Consider the following 21,588-nt stretch of genomic DNA (forward strand, 5'->3'; position numbering starts at 1 on the left):
CCTGTAGACTGTTTTTGTGCATAACATTAGGACCCGAGAACCCCCTGCTAGATTATGACCACTGCCATGTTTAGATAGCTCATGTTACGAGCTTCGTTTTGATATGTAGTTCGTTCGATTCCGATGCACGGTTTAGGAGAAACGACCGTTTCAAGTAACGGCGTTTCGCGAACGAAACTTTTCCCCTCGCCTTACTTTGAAACATAGGTTAAAGACCAAAAAGGGTTAATTAATGTATGAAACAATTATGGTAAGAGTTTTAGGCAGTTGGTAAGACACTCGCGAAGGAATCGCCTTAAAACTCGTAAAGGTTAAATTATTAAAAATGGTGGAGCCGAGGGTACTCGAGTGACTTAAGAGAATCAGTAAGCGCAAAACGAGCGTTAGAGTCTGAGTTGGTTAGAGTATAGATTTACAAGTGACTTTGGTTTAATTCCAACTTACTTGTTGTTTATAGGTTACCAGACTCGTCCCGAGCCATTCGTAACCCCCAGTCTCTCAGGCAAGTTTTCTACCCGATATACTGTTGTTGTGATGTAAATATATGTATATGCATTATCTTGTGATAGTGCATGATTGTTATTAGCAATTTTTGCGATATATTGGAGCATGCTGATATGGTATATATGCATGTCTGTTTCGTAATCTGGTTATCTATCTGTTGATTTCAATGCTTATAGTTGCATAATACCTATGCTAGAAATAAGCAAGTAGTTGCGTATACCCTTAGTATAGGGGATAAAAGGTGAACATATTTCTAAACCGGGAGTCGATGTTCCCGAGTATATTATATATATATATATATATATATTTATATATATATGGATATAGTTTTTAAAACTATTAATCGAATAAGGTTTATTCGATAACTGTAACTTTATTTTATTATTGAATATTATTTCGAATATTATTCGAAGGCGTATGACTCCTTTACATTATTTATTGGATATTACTTGGACATTCATTTGAGGATGTATGACTCCTTTATTTTATTTAATGAATATTATTTATAATATTCATTCGAGGTATTATGACTCAGCTTATTTTATTTATTGAATATTATTTGAATATTCATTTGAGGATCTATGACTCCGATTATTTGCTGAGATATATTCTTTATTTTATTAAAGAATAAGGTGTCGATAATCAAACTTATTTTTGATTATTCAAATAAAGATATTACTTTCGTATAAGTATATCTTTGATTATTTGCTATTCATTTCAAGTATAAGTTTTAATACTTCTACTTCAATTATTTTTATAAAGATTATTCTTTATGGGAATATTATTTAAATAATAATATTCAGACATTTTCTAAATATTCTGGGGACTGATTTACTTCATTAAATCAGCTTCACTCCAAACATTCTTAAAAATGTTTTGCGAGTCTTCAAAATGATTTTTAAAAGTTAGAGCGGATCCCAAAACTCATTTTTTTTATATATTTAAGATCCTCCTTTCGAAGGGGATTTAAATACTCGCTCAAAACCTGAGGGATCCGGCTCTGTGGTGTGTTTTATATTCGCAACAAGGTTGCTGTTTTGTTAAATGAATTGATTACTTACCCAACACTCGGGAAGTAAAATTCTTGGAATAAGTTAATCCATTAACAGGCATCGCCTGGGAAATATCGGTGAGTTCTCCTTTCCAGATAGATACGACCTCTTGGTGGAGCCGTATCAACAAGTTTCTACTTGGGGAAAGTGGGGACGAGCTTTACGTTTCAGAGTCATGGATTTCATCTGAACTAGGAGTGGCGTAAGTGGCCGAGTAGCGCCGGCCCAGCCTTATTATATTGGCCCCAAATGGCCTGGAAGTTCCGCTAAGGCGGTCCATTCCTTAGGAGTTCAGTGTTCGGTTGACAAGTAAATCCGACAGGTTCTCCTCTACATGTAGAAAATGGTGGGGTTGTACTACTACGACTGATCATCGTAAGTGGTCTTCCTGGCGCGGCAAACTCCCGTAATGAGTTCATCATCCAATTGGATAATTTCTGCAACACTACCCAGAGCACTTCGATAGAAAGGCTACGGTTGGGCGATTGTTGAGTGTTGGCAGGGTCAAGTTTTCAAAATGATGTTTACATCAAATGAAGTATCTCGTAACTTCATTTTATTTTGATAATATTTTAAAGATTTAATCTATTCAAATCTTGCCTTATAGTCTCATCTATGTGATGAACTTTTGAAGCTAATTATAACTTGAACGGTGGTAGTTCAAGTAGTATTTGGAAAAGATATAAGTATATTGGAGTATCTTGTAACTTCATCTTTTAAACTTATATCTAGTAAATGATTATCTTATGCATGATAAAGATTTTCAGAAAAATGTTGAGACAAGGTTAGATATATGAGATCACCTTGCAACGATATTTTTATACAGTTATACACTGGAACTCTGTGTATATTATGCATGGAAGGGGACTTCCAAGATTTTGAAAAGTATATATGTATATATACTGAATATTTTGCGACTTCATCGCATTAAGATATCAACTTGGTTCATTTCTTTTGACCAAGACTTTCATGAGTACTATGAGAAGACTCATATATTGTTAATCATTATACATATTATTTTGGTGGGCTTGCTGCTCACCCTTGCTTTCTTCTTTCATCACACAACATCAGATAGACAAGATGAACCGGACCAAGCTCCCGATTTGCAAGAGGTTAGGAGACGTTCCGCAATTTTCTAGAAGCACTGATGCCGCCATAGCTGAGGTAGGAACTACCAATAGGCTAGGCTTTCAACTTTTGATGTATCAGATTATGTATATTTATGAATTGTAATAATGGCAAAGAAATGTAAATTTATTCAGAAACCTGTTTAAGGTGTATTGGCATATAATTGTGGAATAAAATGACTTGTGATGATTTTTTGGATATTCATCTCTGAGACTATAACGTGTGGTGTGTGTGTTTATAGTGGGGTCACAGTACAGAGTAGTTGAGTAATTATTAAGATTGGGTGTTATTAAGGGAAATGGAACTCGTGACGACCCGGATCCCCGACCCCGGATCTGGGGGTGTTACAGAAATGGTATCAGAGCTAAGCGTTATAAATCTCAGAGATGATGGGACGTTAAGATAATAAGTTCACTAAGATAATAAGAACTCTTGCCAAGTTCATAGTCGGACTACCTAACGTAGTACTGACAGTTAAAACCCTTATGGGAACCCTTATAAATGTAGCGATAGAAGCGTAGTTCGTTATCGTATATGGTAGCGGGACTCCGAACCCTGAAGTTGAGGAACATCAACGCGATGATATTTTATTACTAATTGGAGATCGGATTGTGGATCCGATAGAGTGTCCTAATGCAGGACCGGATGATGTTGATATTGAGGATTTAGCGGTTGAGGATGTTGTCCTAGAAGGGATAGTTGTTGAGGAGGATCCCATGGAGGATCCTGACAGGATTGGATAAAGGACCACTGATGAATTGATGACCATGGTTTGGTCGACTACCAGAGGTAGGATTGGCCGGTCACTACCAGAGGTTCGTTCAAGTTTGTAAAGATAGTAGCCCCTTTAATGCGGCTTACTCGTAAGACTGAGAAGTTCGAATGGACAGAGAAATACGAGAACAACTTTTAAGAACCGAAGCAAAGGTTGGTGACGTTCCCTATGTTGGCGTTGCCGGATGGAAAATGAGATTTTGTGATTTGTAAGTGACGCTTCGCATAAGGAATTAGGGTGCTTCTTATATAGCACAGCAAGATAATCGCGTCTGCGTCAAGATAATTAAGGGAATTTAAAATTCGATATCCCCACCCATGAGCTTGGGCTCGTGGCAATAGTTTTGCCCTAAAGATTTGAGGCACTACTTGTATGGAGAGAAGTGTGAGATTCACAAACCATAGGAGCTCTAGTACATTCTTACGTAGAAAGAGCTCAACATACGCCAGAGGAGGCGGTTAGAGCTAATCAAGAATTATGATTGGGAGATTCTTTATCATTCGGGGAAAGCCAATATGGTGGCTGATGCCCTTAGTAAAAAGGAGAGACTCAAGATGATAATGTCTTTTGGAGAGTTTATAAGAGATTTTGAGAAAATGGAAATAGTAGTGAAGGTAACCGGAGCCGGTACCGAAAAGCTGTTTGAGATAGCAATACAGCCCGAAGTATTGGAAAAGAACATATTGTGCCAGTAAAAGTGATGAATGAAGGCAGAGAGCCAACAAATAGGTATGAGATTAATACCGAGAGAGATGATAAGGGAATAATGAGGTATTCCTATAGAATTTGGGTTCCAAAGGTTTAAGAGCTTAAAGATGAAATCTTAGATGAAAGCTAGTTTGAGGAATAAGAGTTAGAGCAAACCCTGAACGTGATAGTCAGGGAGGTTGCCACCAAGACAAAAGGAACCCATAACATGATGAAGTGGAAAATGAGGATTTAAATTATGTAAGATGACCCCAATTATGGGAGTACGAAGAAATATTTAGACTGAGGAAACAAAAGTCGAGTAAGGACAGGAGACCCGAGATGGTACCCCTATACGGTAATTCATGGACCTGTCTAAAGAGAACTTAGACTATTATCCCCAACCACCACCCTGAGGAGACAGTGCGGTGGGAAATTCTTTCAGGGCCTTTAAGTCGCTAAGCCCTTAGAGTTCCAAGGAACAAGCTGAACCAGCCGAGGCAAGAGCCTGGCTAAAGGAAATATAGGAATCATTTGAGATTCTAAATGATTGACGAATCTCAAAAGGACTGTTTTTGTCACTTACCCTCCCAAGAGAGAGACCACCCGTTGGTGAAAGGCCAAGGTAGGCACGGAGCAAGAGATTATAATAAACTGATTAAAGTTCAGCCAATTGTTTTCGGGAAAGTAATTCCCAAGGTTATGGAGAGAGTGTAAAAGCTTTAGAGCCAGAACAAAGGCAGACGAGTATGATGAATTGTGAATTTAAGTTGTAAAAGTTGTCAAGATTCGTTCTAAGGGCACGAATCCAGAATGACGGGATGTTGAAATCAATGCTTATATTGTGATTGGTTTGTGAAATAATGATAAGAGAAAGGAAAATAAAAAGAAATTGAAGTGGAAAGGAATATAAAGGCAATAGAGTTTGAGGAATGATAAGGGAGTTGGGTATGAGGAAACCCTAAAGACTCATAGCAATAGAAATAGAAAAGTATGTAATCGTCAGGATGATGATCCACCATGAGTTAAAATTGATGGTTGAAGGTATAAGAGATACATATATTGTACCCCCTTTAAGTTGGGAGGATTCGAGGAAACCTTGAGATAGTTCGAAGGATAAATATTGAGACACGGATAGACTGAGGAGACAAGAAAGTAAGAAATCAGGAAAAATTGGATGAAGGAAGTGACCTTCAATAATGTGAAATGTAAGACCGGTGGCTCGATACCCAGAAAGGGAGACGCCAGGTATGGGAGGTATCCCAACATTGAGGTGACTGTTGAGATAAACAACAAAAGTAAATAAGGAATTATTAAGAAGAAGTTCACGTTGAACATGACCAATATCTTCCAGAACATCCATGTTATCATTACCAAATCAGGAAAGAAAAGCGGATGACCATTGTTATCTTTTGGAGGCCATATGGATTGACCTCAATTTGAATAAGGATGCTATTATGAAGTTAGGTACAGACTATCGAGGTGGGAATGATGAATAAGATAATCTATCAAGGATATATGACTTGATTTATCCATGGAAGGATGCAGGTACCTTTTAAAGGTGGAATTAAGGATAGAACATTGGTAACTTAAAATGAATCCTAGGGGACTGCATAAAGGTTGGCATGTCACCCTTAATAGGGACAGTATGAGTTTTGACAGTATGATTGGGAAAGGGTTAAGGTAACAACAACCTTTAAGAATCAGTGGAGAAATTTTTCAGAAGAATATAGACAATGGTTCTAGTATTAGTAAATGGTATTGTGATATGCCCTGTATCTAGGGAATACAGGAGGAACGATTGAAGGATAACCTTAGAGGTTTTACAAGGAGAAAGGTAATATTCAAAATTCTCAAGAATAAAAATGTTGATAAAAGAAATATGATGTAATTATAATGGTGCCAAGTGGGGCACGTGTTAAACCACGAGAAAGTATGGATCGAACCAGTAAAGGTCGAAATTATTCAGGGCAATTAGGACTTAAGATAAAAGATGTTCTAATTATGATTGAGAGTCAGTCATGACAGTGATTAACCTCTAAAGACTGAGGCAATAACTTATGGAAAAATGGTGATTTTTTTTTTACTCATCAGATTTTAAGGAAAGCATTTTCACATAAGATGTGATTGAAATAAGGTAGAAAATTTATTTGGAGATGGTTAAAGTGACATTGACTGTAAGGGAATTTTACTATCAGGAAAGGCCAAAGAGGTGGCCGACACTTTAAAGGTAAGAGGATAATTATAGGCGCTTGTGCCAAAGGAATACAGTGATGATGGTTAAAGCTATGCAGATTGTATTATGGTTTGGAAGATTGACATTCCTTCTGATGACTGTGCAATACCCAACCGTAATAGTAGTTGGCAAAGGTTTAATTCGTGTAATCGCCATGAACGGGCTATCTATCTTAGAAGGTCCTATCTTGAGATAAGCCAGGACCATGTTTCAAAAAGGACTAGACGAACCTTTGAGTAAGTCTTCTATTTAAGGCATATGATTTAGAATGGTATTACCCTGCTATCGTTGCTTTGATTGAAACTCTTCTGCAATTTTATCTGCTTCATGTCATGTATGTATGTCAGGATCAGGAGTGTTCTTCATGAATCATGAATGGTGATTATGTTACCTCCTTAGAAGAATTCGATACGATATGTATGGACTCCGTATAGTTAGCTATTAAGACTTCAAGGAAAATGAATGACTACAGTAGGTCAGTGGTGGACCATAGTAAGGCAGCAATAATTCTGCAAGTAGTGAGCTGATTACAACCATGAGAGTTGTATTGGAATGGGTGTTGAGATTGAGTACCACTAATCGGGTCGTGGTAGTGTATAAGTTATCATTGATAGACTAATTAAGTAGAGTATCTACATAGTGAATTATTATTCTTTCTTATTAATAGAGAGTCGTATTATTATGCGAGGAAGGTTGCGGTGCAAGCATAGAATTCAAGTAACGATGATGTCTAGAATGAGATCCCAGATTCGATTTTCGATGTCGAGGGAGTTTCAAAGGTAATTGTGTATAAGCTCGAGGAAGAGCATGGGTCCATAGAATGATGGACGGGATAACGAAAATATTTAGGCACGTGAAATACGATGCTATAATACTTGATATTGATATAAATACATATGTTTTGTTCTCCTATGACAAACCTCTATAGTTCAGAGGTAGGTTCCAAGCCAGATATTTTGTGGCAGTATATTTTTCATATATACAATTCTCTTCCATTCGTTCTTTTCTCTTCTTTTCATTTCATGTAAGCTGAGAAGAACAACCCTTCCAGAAGGGGAGGTATTGCCGAATGACTATCTATCTGTGTGATAGAAGCCTAGTAGGATACCATCTATTGTTTAATTGCTTGTCAAGTACTAAAGGCTGGCCACCTTCTGTACTAACTATGCGATATAACAAGTGTTCATGATCATAGTGATCTCTCAACAAATTTCTTTACTTCTATTTGATTGATCAAATTTTGGAAAATAGAAACAACTGAAAAAGGAGTAATAAAATTGTGATAGTATTCGGAATGGGAACACATTCATGATACTAAGTTGACGTGGTTATTAAAAGGTTAAAGAACGCTAACGAGCAAAAGTATAACCAGTATAATATTAGAAACGGAAGGTGATAGCGATTACGAACTGGAAAAGAATGGGTATTGAGAAGCAAAAGCTATAATGATTAGAAGCTATGATGAGAGTCTGTGTAATAGACTTGAAAGAATTTGGAATGATCACTTAACGCGGATTAAGCTATCTTACGACAATAGATCATATGTCATTATCGAGATGTCGCCTTATGAGATCCTTGAGGGAAGATAATGTCAATCTCCCTTATGTTAGGATGAAGTTGTAGAGCGCAAGATGCTCAGACCAGTAGTGGTCCAAAGGACCAAGGATATAATAGATCTAATCAGAGGATGGCTGGTAGTAGCCCAAGATGGACATGATAAGTATGTTGATTTGACACGAAAGGATAAAAAGTATGAAATAGGGGACCTAGTAATGTTATAGGTATCCCTTGGAAAGGATTGATGAGATTCGGAAAGAAAGGAAAGCTAAGTCTACAAATTGTTGGACCCTTGGATATATTAAGACGTTTGGGAAGTTAGCATATGAGCTAGCCCTAACCCCGAACATGTAGCAGGTCGTAACGTGTTCCACGTATTAATGTTAAGGAAGTGTAATTAAGATGCCAGACAAATAGGGGCATATGAGCGCATAGACATGCAACCAGACGTAACCTATATGGAGCAACCAGGAAGGGTTATAGAGTGAAAAGGAACGAGTGCTTAGGAGAAGGGTTATCAAACTAGTAAGAGTTTGATGGTAGAACCACAATGTGGGAAAAATTGACTTGAGAGTTAGAAAGTGCAATACTAAGAACGTATCCCTATTTATTTTCTATCTGATTCCGGGACGGAATCCTTTTAAGGAGGGGAGACTGTAATAACCCCAATTTTTGGGAAATTTTTGAAACCCTTATGAATAGTGTTTTTGCTGAATGAGAAAACTTTTCATGCCACACTATGTAGGGGTTCTGATATGGATATTCTGAGATTTTATTAGTACTTTATATGGGATATAAGTGTATGTAAAGATCGTCAGAATCCAAATCCGAACACTTTGATTTTTCCCGGAAATACACTAGATACGGAAAGATTTGAGAAAAAGGTAACAGGATAAAAAGGATTTAAATAAAAGGATTATAGGAGAGGATCATAAAAGGAATATAATATATTGAGAAAGGTTAAGGGAACCTAAGTAATAAGATCCCGGGTATGATCCCTCAAACGATAAACGAAAACGAAAGTTAAGCGAACCGTATAACAGATCAGCGGTCATTAGGCAAACGATTAGGAAGTTAATCAAAGGGATTAGTGGGAATGATGTCATCCAACCAATAGAAAGAGGACAAGGAAGGGAGGATGACATCATGAGGATGACATAGGCATGACAAGAAAGGAAGGAGATGTGGTGACTTTTTAACCACACAAATTCAAGGGCAACAAGGTAATTGACTAAATCAAACAAAACAAAAACCTAGCAACCAAGCAAAACAAATCACAAAACACCAAATCCTCCATTTCTTCATGAAGCTCTCGGCTTCTTTCTTAAGAAATGGGAAGTCCAAGCTCCTCCACTTACTATTTAGCAAGGTAATTATCTAAGCTTCCCCATGGATAGTTACATACTTCCTATAAGTTTAAGCTTCTAATTCCAAGCCAATCTTTTTCTATAAATCATGAAAGAAGATGGTGAATAGTGTTTTCAAGAACTAAAATTTGTGTTCTTGAAGTTTTGTTTAGATTAAGCTTGGATAAGGGCTTTAAAGGTGATTCCAAGCCATTCTCTTGATTCTCCACTCTCCAAGGAAGGTATAAACTACAAACCCTAGTATTAGTTTTGAGTAATTAGGATTGAATGTGTTTGATATAGCATATGTGAAGCATGATGCTTGATTGGTTGAAGTTTGGTTGAGTTTGTAGAGATTAGTTGGTTTTGTTGCATTGTTGGAGTTGTAAATCTTGGTAATTAGTTAAAGAACCTAAGTAAAGCCTTTAGTTCATGTGAGGAATAAGTATAAATGGTTAATGTGGATTTGTTGGGGCTGTTATGATGTGGTTTGGAGGGATATTGGTTGTATGATTGATTTGGGGTTGATTTGTGGTTGGTATTGAATGGTTTAAAATTTGGGAAATCGCGTAAACATAGCCGTCGTAACGTCCGATTTCCTGTAGACTGTTTTTGTGCATAACATTAGGACCCGAGAACCCCCTTCTAGATTATGACCACTGCCATGTTTAGATAGCTCATGTTACGAGCTTCGTTTTGATATGTAGTTCGTTCGATTCCGATGCACGGTTTAGGAGAAACGACCGTTTCAAGTAACGGCGTTTCGCGAACGAAACTTTTCCCCTCGCCTTACTTTGAAACATAGGTTAAAGACCAAAAAGGGTTAATTAATGTATGAAACAATTATGGTAAGAGTGTTAGGCAGTTGGTAAGACACTCGCGAAGGAATCGCCTTAAAACTCGTAAAGGTTAAATTATTAAAAATGGTGGAGCCGAGGGTACTCGAGTGACTTAAGAGAATCAGTAAGCGCAAAACGAGCGTTAGAGTCTGAGTTGGTTAGAGTATAGATTTACAAGTGACTTTGGTTTAATTCCAACTTACTTGTTGTTTATAGGTTACCAGACTCGTCCCGAGCCATTCGTAACCCCCAGTCGCTCAGGCAAGTTTTCTACCCGATATACTGTTGTTGTGATGTAAATATATGTATATGCATTATCTTGTGATAGTGCATGATTGTTATTAGCAATTTTTGCGATATATTGGAGCATGCTGATATGGTATATATGCATGTCTGTTTCGTAATCTGGTTATCTATCTGTTGATTTCAATGCTTATAGTTGCATAATACCTATGCTAGAAATAAGCAAGTAGTTGCGTATACCCTTAGTATAGGGGATAAAAGGTGAACATATTTCTAAACCGGGAGTCGATGTTCCCGAGTATATTATATATATATATATATATTTATATATATATGGATATAGTTTTTAAAACTATTAATCGAATAAGGTTTATTCGATAACTGTAACTTTATTTTATTATTGAATATTATTTCGAATATTATTCGAAGGCGTATGACTCCTTTACATTATTTATTGGATATTACTTGGACATTCATTTGAGGATGTATGACTCCTTTATTTTATTTAATGAATATTATTTATAATATTCATTCGAGGTATTATGACTCAGCTTATTTTATTTATTGAATATTATTTGAATATTCATTTGAGGATCTATGACTCCGATTATTTGCTGAGATATATTCTTTATTTTATTAAAGAATAAGGTGTCGATAATCAAACTTATTTTTGATTATTCAAATAAAGATATTACTTTCGTATAAGTATATCTTTGATTATTTGCTATTCATTTCAAGTATAAGTTTTAATACTTCTACTTCAATTATTTTTATAAAGATTATTCTTTATGGGAATATTATTTAAATAATAATATTCAGACATTTTCTAAATATTCTGGGGACTGATTTACTTCATTAAATCAGCTTCACTCCAAACATTCTTAAAAATGTTTTGCGAGTCTTCAAAATGATTTTTAAAAGTTAGAGCGGATCCCAAAACTCATTTTTTTTATATATTTAAGATCCTTCTTTCGAAGGGGATTTAAATACTCGCTCAAAACCTGAGGGATCCGGCTCTGTGGTGTGTTTTATATTCGCAACAAGGTTGCTGTTTTGTTAAATGAATTGATTACTTACCCAACACTCGGGAAGTAAAATTCTTGGAATAAGTTAATCCATTAACAGGCATCGCCTGGGAAATATCGGTGAGTTCTCCTTTCCAGATAGATACGACCTCTTGGTGGAGCCGTATCAACAAGTTTCTACTTGGGGAAAGTGGGGACGAGCTTTACGTTTCAGAGTCATGGATTTCATCTGAACTAGGAGTGGCGTAAGTGGCCGAGTAGCGCCGGCCCAGCCTTATTATATTGGCCCCAAATGGCCTGGAAGTTCCGCTAAGGCGGTCCATTCCTTAGGAGTTCAGTGTTCGGTTGACAAGTAAATCCGACAGGTTCTCCTCTACATGTAGAAAATGGTGGGGTTGTACTACTACGACTGATCATCGTAAGTGGTCTTCCTGGCGCGGCAAACTCCCGTAATGAGTTCATCATCCAATTGGATAATTTCTGCAACACTACCCAGAGCACTTCGATAGAAAGGCTACGGTTGGGCGATTGTTGAGTGTTGGCAGGGTCAAGTTTTCAAAATGATGTTTACATCAAATGAAGTATCTCGTAACTTCATTTTATTTTGATAATATTTTAAAGATTTAATCTATTCAAATCTTGCCTTATAGTCTCATCTATGTGATGAACTTTTGAAGCTAATTATAACTTGAACGGTGGTAGTTCAAGTAGTATTTGGAAAAGATATAAGTATATTGGAGTATCTTGTAACTTCATCTTTTAAACTTATATCTAGTAAATGATTATCTTATGCATGATAAAGATTTTCAGAAAAATGTTGAGACAAGGTTAGATATATGAGATCACCTTGCAACGATATTTTTATACAGTTATACACTGGAACTCTGTGTATATTATGCATGGAAGGGGACTTCCAAGATTTTGAAAAGTATATATGTATATATACTGAATATTTTGCGACTTCATCGCATTAAGATATCAACTTGGTTCATTTCTTTTGACCAAGACTTTCATGAGTACTATGAGAAGACTCATATATTGTTAATCATTATACATATTATTTTGGTGGGCTTGCTGCTCACCCTTGCTTTCTTCTTTCATCACACAACATCAGATAGACAAGATGAACCGGACCAAGCTCCCGATTTGCAAGAGGTTAGGAGACGTTCCGCAATTTTCTAGAAGCACTGATGCCGCCATAGCTGAGGTATGAACTACCAATAGGCTAGGCTTTCAACTTTTGATGTATCAGATTATGTATATTTATGAATTGTAATAATGGCAAAGAAATGTAAATTTATTCAGAAACCTGTTTAAGGTGTATTGGCATATAATTGTGGAATAAAATGACTTGTGATGATTTTTTGGATATTCATCTCTGAGACTATAACGTGTGCTGTGTGTGTTTATAGTGGGGTCACAGTACAGAGTAGTTGAGTAATTATTAAGATTGGGTGTTATTAAGGGAAATGGAACTCGTGACGACCCGGATCCCCGACCCCGGATCTGGGGGTGTTACAATATAAATCAAGGTTGTGGATTTAATCAAGTGACAGAGATCTCGTCAGGGTATCAGATAATTACAAGGATTTAATCTGAAAAAAATAAAGTATCAAAGTCAAGACATGAAGAAACGTCACGGAAGTTAGTCACTCATGAACCAGACAGTACATCGAGTGTCAACATTGAAGTGGTGGAATTGAATCATAATTTTCAGTAATTTTCAGAAGATTTACAGAAGAATGGTTGCAGTTCAAGAGTAGTATTAATTCTCTATTAATTAATTAAGTCATATAATTTAATTAAGAAAATAAATTATATCTGCAAAGATTAATTTATTTATTAATTGAATTAATTGATTAATTAATTGAATTAATATTAAGATTTTTCAGAATTGTTTTTGGATTAAAATCAGTTTAAATCAGCAAGACAATTGAAAATGAACTAGCATGACAATCTGGATTGTCATACCGATTGTCATGCCATGTCATTTCAATTGTCATACCGAAAGTTACACTGGGAGGAGGATTGTCTTGCCAGTTCATTCTGATTGTCTTGCTAGTTCAATCAATAGTTTCACCGAAAGTCTTGGTAGCTCAATGGATTGTCTTGCTAGCTCAATGGATTGTCTTGCTGAGCTAAAAGGATTGTCTTGCCAACAAATCAGGTGGTTATTTTATTATTTAAACAACAGAAGCAACAGAAGTCAATCAATCATCTGAAAAACAGTTCAAGAACAAAGAAAAACAAAAGCTGAAAAATATATCATCTCTTCTCTGCTAAAATCAAGATCACAATTTCTAGCTAGTAAAGTTAAATCCAAACCACTAGAAATCATTATCTTGTTCTTGTGTAACTATCTAGCGGATCAAAATCCCTAGAACTTAATCTCAAATTGCGTTTAGCATTTGAATCTTTTTATTACAAAAATAGAAAAAGTTCATGTCGAATTTATTCTAGATTTGTGATAATTAATTTGAGATTAATTCCTTGTAATCGATACAGTTGTTGTAACACCTTTCAAGTTTAATAATATTCTTATTTAACTTGAATTTTCATTCATATTTTTTATTCCGCATTTATTCGATTATTTGGTATTGTTTGTATTCAACCCCCTTCTACAAACACATTGGGACCTAACAACAAGGCATCTAATATTTACAATTAACCAAACTATCTTGCATATCAATCTAGTAGTCAACGTGACTTAAACACTCTACAACATCTAGTTCACTAAGCTATTTAAGTATGCAGAAATTTGCTACTAATCTTATTGCTACATAAGCTACTCTTTCAACGAATGTTGAAATGATCATCCGTTGAAAGCTACAATTTCACTTAAATCAAATCTACTTAGAGTTTTGTTCAAGTTATCATCAAGTACACAATATATTCCTAACAATCTCCCTCAATTTATGTCTACTGGAATTGTAGCCATAAATTAAGAGAAACTTGATGATAACAAAAAACTCTATGAATACAGAATGAAATAAAGTAGATAGAGTTTACAAGTGCTGCAATTTATTGAAAATTCTCACAAAGAAATATTTATAGAGTGTCTTACAGATCATTTTCAAGGTACTCCTCTAAACTGAGCAAATTTAGATCATTTCCTTGATTATCTTGACTTCTTCCCCAACTTCACATTATTCTCTTCAATCTGATTTTGGAGTAACCTGTAAAATTCTGATTCATCCTCATTTGTCTGATCCAGCTTTTCTTGCATCTCCTTGAGAGTTTCATTGCTTGCAATCTTTAACTGATCTTCCAATCTGAAGAATCTTCTAATATATTTTTCATCCTTGAACTCCATAATTCAGTATGGCCTCAAATGCACCATATCTTCAGTAAAAGGGATTGTTAATACTCTTGGGAGTGCATTTGGTCCTTTCCAGCTATTTCTTATCTCCTCAATCTTGTTTAGTACCACTTTCTTGGCAAATATGTTGAGTCCAAAGTTTTTCTTGATTGAGGAGAAGACAGTCACCAAAATTGAATAGCCTTTATTGAAAATCCTGTGAAGAGACCAAGTTTGCTCTTTTCCACCCTTATACCTGAAGACTAATCTCTCTGGAAGATTCTTGTAGGCATCAATGGCTCTAACTTCTTCTCACTCATCCAGATAGAGATTTATGTCTGAAAATTATTTGATGTCATAAATGTAGAGTTGATATCCCTTGTTGACAGTAGGTTTGGGTTTGGCCAAAGACTTGGATTGAAGTTTGACAGGCTTGACTGTTTTGACTGCTCTTTTCTTTGTCTTTCTTGGTTTGGCAAAAATTGGAATGTTTAAATCAGGAAGAGGCAAGCTGTCCCAATCTATAGGTTCATCCTTAGGAACAACAGGTTCACCATGAAAGGTGATGTTAGGATCAACCTTGAATTCAGCCTCCTTCAATGTAGGTATGGCAGATTGACTTGAAGTTGTAGATTGGGTTGGCAAGTGGTCTTTCTTATCTTCATTGAAATCAAGCTTCCTCTTTTCTAGGAGTTTGTACCATATTTTCTTAGTCTGCTTTTGTTTTTCTTATTTTCCTTCATTCAGATTCTCAGTTGTCACATCAGGCAATGTAACTTTTGTGGTTGCAGGCTTCTTGGCTAGGTTCTTGGCTTCTAAAGCAGCTTGCTTTTGTTGTTGTTTGAGCCTCACCTTTTCTTCTTTCTTGGCCTTTGCAAACTGTGGATGTCCAGGCACTACAGAGATTAGTTTGCCATTCCTGTAGATATTAGCAATTCTGTTCTTTGCAATGGACCTTACAAGCAGCTTCTTTTCATTTAGCCTAGGGGTTTCATAGGATAGGTCCAGTGGATTTTTGTCTGAATACTTTGGATAATTTATTTTTGGCTTAAAATTTACACTGGCCTTTGGAGACTTGATTGTTGAGGGCTGAACCATTTTCATGTTCCCTAGGCTCATCTCATTAACTAAAATTTGTCTCAATTGAGAGAAGTGAGAAAAGACCTTGTCTTGCTTCCCAATTGGACCGAACTTCTTCTTGATGTTGTCATCAAGATTCTTTCATTTTACATCCAGTTCTTGATCAACTGCTGCTACATCCACCTTTTGTAATTTTTCATTTGATTCCAACTTAGCAGTTGTTATCTTGATCAGATCAATGCTGTCAAGAGCTGGTGGCTTAGTGAAAGCAATTGCTGGCACAATCACTTTACTGACTTGAATGTTTAGCACTTTCCCCCTCACTTGTTGACTCCTCCTGGCTAACTTGAATGATAGAGTCTTTCTCCCCCTTTTTGTTAGCATCAAGTTGAGTTGATGAGGTTTGTGCAACCACCAGTTTCTGAAGGAGTAGAGTTGTTGGGCTTGATGTAGATGGATTTCTGTAATTGATGTTTCCAGGGTCTTGAGCCTTTTGTCTAAGGAGTCCACTTTACTGGCTAGTTCAAAGTTTTTCCTAAGTTGTCTGTTGATATCTAGAATTGTTGTGTTATGAAAGGTAGCCTCCAATCTTACAGCAATATCCTTTTTGACTTGATCAATTTATGTCTTCAGCTTAGTGACATCTAGATTTTTCTTGACAGATTGAATTTGGTGTAGTTGAAGAGAGTTTAGATGTGCTTGAAGAAGTCTCTTGGTGTTGGCATTGGTAGTAGCTTGAAGAGCTGTCTGAGTTTGTTGAATGATATGAAAAAGAGTGGATTTGAAATGGTGCTCATCACATTCTTTGGCAAACACCCAAGATGGCATGTTTGATCTTGAGCTAGGGCCTGCTTCTCCCCCTATATCCATGGAATCTCCTTCATCATCATCTTCATCCCCAAATATATATTCAAAACCACTAGTTGGATAATCAACATCATCACCGGTTGTGGATGGCATGGCAATGATGGCATCATTGGCCCTTTACATAGAAGCAGTAGTATGCACCAAGTTCAATATCTTCTCAGCCTGCTCATTGCCCTGTCCAGCCAGAATTTGATATGCTGGAACCGGATGAGTAAATGTCTCAGCATCCAAAGAGATAGAATCTATTACAGCTTAATATTCTTGCTGAAACAGTTTCTCCTTTTCTGCATCACTGACATTCATTGACTCGCTAGTAATGGTTTCCACCCTTATCTCTCATGTACCTGTTTTTCTCTCTGTTTTTGCATCAAGGGCACCCCTTGGCTTCCCACCCTCACACCCTCACCTTCACCTACTAAGGTGGGACTCCACTCACTCACTTTTGCCAAGCTGGAAGAAATAACTTACAGTTTTTCACTCTTTTCCTCTCCTTTTTCCTGAGAGTAACTCAACCTCTCACTCTGTTCACTCCCTTCCCTCAATCCCAAGAGTGACATTACAACCACTAGATCATCTGCACTTAGTAGTTGAGAGTTTCAACGGATGACTGCTGTTAAGCGCATCCGTCGAGATATAATCACTAGTCGACGGATGAACAATATCCGTCGAGATAGTAGAAATGATAGAGTTTGGAGTAGAAACTACTATAGAATCTGTGATGATTTATTTGAGATTTTGCACAGTATTCTTGGTAGAATCAGAAAGAAATGGCAAGTGAGCCAACAAATCATCTAAAAGATCATGCTCACTTGTTGTAGATTTTGGCTTCTCCATGAGAGTTAAAGATGGAGAATCAAGAATTGATGTGTGAATCATGTCCACATCCAGAGAATTTGTGGGTGAGTTTTGTGTGTGAGGTGCTTCTATAACTAAATATTTTAGCTGTGACTCCATATTTATAGGAGCCACATCAATCTGAATTTGAGAAAGTGTTATAACTGAGTCTTTGACAGCATTTTGCACAGTGTGTGCACCCTGTGTATCCCCAAGTATTTTGGATTTCTTTTTTCTGGCATAAGTTTGGGGTGAGCTTGTGTCCCTAACCCTTTTGGCCTGTGCTCTTGGCTGGGAGCTTTGTTCAATAGTCATATCCTTTTGGGAGGAAGCAACTAGCAATGAGCTAATATCCTTTTTAAGCAATGTATTTTGTTGGGAAACTTTAGTGTGGCTAGGCTGGGATGCACTCACCTCTCCATCCTTATTCTTAGGGCTTCTTTGATGTGCACCCTGTCCCTCACCAAGCTCACTTACCTTCACAATCCCCTCTTGGTTTTTAGTGGATTTAGAACCAGTTTCTTTTGAGAGAAACTAGAGAAGGCTTTCTTTGACTTGGATTTGGAAACTTTTGATTTTGTGGCTTGGGTAGGCACTTGTTTGGTCATTGTTACAGGTGTCATGGCCACATTTAATTACAAAGAAGCAGGTGGTTGAGAAGTAGTATGGACAAAAATATTTTCCTCACTTACCTGAGGTTGTTCCATGATTGGCATGTACACAAGAGTAACATCCTTGTGATGATTTTCCCTATTCAAATTAGCAATAATTCTCCTCTTGGACCTAAAAACCTAACTTGTTTGTTGGATTCTCAATTGAGAGGCTCTCATAAAAAACATTAGTCAGCATCATGAAGAATCTAGCATAATAAATATTCTTAGACTTCTTCTTAAAGTCCTCTAATTTACTCCCTATTTTATACATAACAGAAGTGCTAAAATTGAAGGACTTATCACTAAGGAGCATATAAAGCATGTGAACAAGTGAGTGAGATACAACATCAAAATTGCTAATTTTGCCAGAAAACACTTTAATGAATGAATCACATAAAAAACTCCATTCTTCTCAAAGACCTAGTCTCCTAACATCACCTAACTTAGTGGCATCAAGAGAATATCCCATAGAAACTAGCATATTACTCACATCAGTGTCTGTGTGTGGAGTAAGTGTGTTCGTTTCAGGAAATTTAAAGCATTTTTCAATAGCATCACAATTAACACAGTGTTCATTACCTTTGAGAGTGAAGGTAATAGTTTTGTCCTTAGAGTTGAACACTGTTGTAGTCCAAATTTCAACGACAACTTCACAGTAGATGGTTGGGAACTCGAGCATGGAATAACTCAATTTGCAGTTCAGTATGAAGTCCATCATCTTGTGATAATCTTCATATGCCGGAATTTGCTTGTTCACCAGAGCCACAAAGTTGTTCTTTTCATAGACGAACCTAGTTGAGGACATGATTTTGACTACGGGTGTCATTTCTGTCATTTAAATTAGTTGCAGAAAGAGAGAATTTGCTTTGGAGAAGAAGAGAGTTAGAGAAATTGCTTTGAGAAAGATAAAAGAAAAGAAATGAAATGAAATAAGCTTTTATACTTTCTTAGAAATAAACTGTCAAAAAGTAAAATAAAGTAACCAATCAAATTATCCCAAAATAGCCGCTTAAAAATAAAGAAAACTGTCAAAATTCTAAGATTCTCCGTTGAAATATACATACAGGCTGTAAGTAAATTCGACGGATAATGCTCAAAATTAACGGCTAAGATTGAGTGCAATTCGACGGATAATGACAAAATTACCCAGAGTAATAATTGATACTTCGACGGATGATATAATTCACCGGTTATTCATTTTCAACGGATAATGAACATCCGCCGAGATACAAATTCCGACTTAGTCAAAATTTTATCTTAGACAAGAAATATCAACTTTTACTATGGTTGCATTTCAATTTGCTTAGACATCAGAATATATTAAGAGTAATTAAGCATACATAACTCACTTACCAACCTAGTGAAGGTGGATTCATCAAGTGGCTTGGTAAAGATGTCTGCAAGTTGCTTCTCACTTGGAACAAAATAAAGTTTCACAATACCATTCATTACATGCTCTCTAAAAAAATGGTACTGATGTCAATATATTTGGTCCTTGAATGTTGTACTGGATTTTCAGTGATTGCAATAGCACTTGTGTTATCACAGAAAATAGGAATCTTATTCACATGTAGACCATAGTCCAACAGTTGATTTTTCATCCATAAAATCTGTGCACAGCATATACCAGCAGCAATATATTCAGTTTCATCTGTAGAAGTAGAAACTGAATTTTGCTTTTTACTGAACCAGGATACTAGCTTGTTTCCTAGATATTGACAGGTTCCTGTTGTACTTTTTCTATCAATTTTATAACCTGCATAATCTACATCTGAATAACCAGTTAGATCAAAACCAGAATCTCTAGGATACCAAATGCCAAGTTTTAGTGTTCCTTTGAGATATCTGAAAATTCTCTTAATAGCTACTAAATGAGATTCTCTATGATCAGTTTGAAATCTAGCACAAAGACATGTAGCAAAGATTATATATGGCCTACTGGATGTTAAATATAAAAGTGAGCCAACCATGACTCTATAGCTTGAAATATCCACAGACTTTTCAGTATTGTTTAATTCAAGTTTAGTTGCAGTGGTCATGGGAGTTTTTGCAGATGTGCAATCCATTAAGTCAAACTTCTTCAAAAGATCATAAATATATATTTAGCTTGACTAATGAATATTCCATCACTAACTTGCTTAACTTGTAAACCAATAAAGTAAGTTATTTATCCCATTATGCTCATTTCATATTTACTTTGCATCAATTTGGCAAACTTTTTGCAAAGTTTTTCATCTATAGAGCCAAATATAATATCATCTACATAAATTTGGACAAGTATACTACAGTCATTAACATTTCTAAAGAATAAGGTTTTGTCAACAGTACCTCTTGTGAAATGATTTTCTAAGAGAAATTTTGACAAAGTATCATACCAGGCTCTAGATGCTTGCTTCAATCCATAAAGTGCATTCAAGAGATAATAGACATATTCTGGAAAAATTGGGTCTTCAAAACCAGAAGGCTGACTGACATAGACTTCCTCCTCCAAATATCCATTCATAAAGGCACTTTTGAAATCCATTTGATAGACCTTGAAATTGGCATGGGCTGCATAAGCTAAGAAAATTCTGATGGCTTCAAGTCTTGCAACAGGAGCAAAAGTTTCTGAAAATTCTGAAAATCTGAATGGAGAAGTTTGAAATTACGGGGGTGATTGTTGGATATTTGATTTAAAACTTGTCATGATGTTATCTGCAACTGTAAAAACAGTCGCCTATGGTTAGGAATCATTATTTGAATAAAGTTAGTCGTAGAGAGTTTGTAGAAAGTAGTTTTGGCCCATGTGTACACTCCTAATTATTAGCCTGCATTTTCTATATGTTAGTTTATATTCTTTGTAATGTTATTCATTAATAATAACACTAGTTGCAGACATACGAATGTTGTGGCTAATTTTGTATTCCAGCATTCATAAAACAACAAGATAAACATACATATAATTATAAGACTCGAATTAAGGTCGATTCAGGGTCCTTTACTTGTCAGTTCTCTTGTTTGAGACCCGAAAGGAGCTTTAGTTGATTCATAATTATCATTTAGTGCAAAAAAATAGAGCTTCTTATCGATGTCAAGCTTCAACTCAAGGCATCTTGTTCCAGATCATTTTAAAGGGTCGACCTTAAATTATATCACGTAAGCCTAATCAGGTGATATAATTGTAAGATATTCGGATAATATGTGTGTAAAGAAGAAAAGTTGATGCACTTAAAGTTACTTGATGAGATGTTTGCACTAGAATTCGTTGGTTATACTACATTAATGGGTTAATTTTAGGATACCACGAAGAAATTACCTCTTGAGTAGACTAGGAACTGGTTTTTTGAGTTAATTTTGGTTGATGAGCTCAATAATGTTCCCCGCAGCGAGTTCTATTGCTATAGTTACTAAGAGCCTTCTTCTTTTGGGGATTTCGAGTTGGTTGCTAATATAGCATCTTTGCTTACCGGGCGGGTATGCTACTA

The sequence above is a fragment of the Apium graveolens genome, chromosome 9 (assembly GCF_009905375.1).
Source record: "Apium graveolens cultivar Ventura chromosome 9, ASM990537v1, whole genome shotgun sequence".
Lineage (NCBI taxonomy): Eukaryota > Viridiplantae > Streptophyta > Magnoliopsida > Apiales > Apiaceae > Apium > Apium graveolens.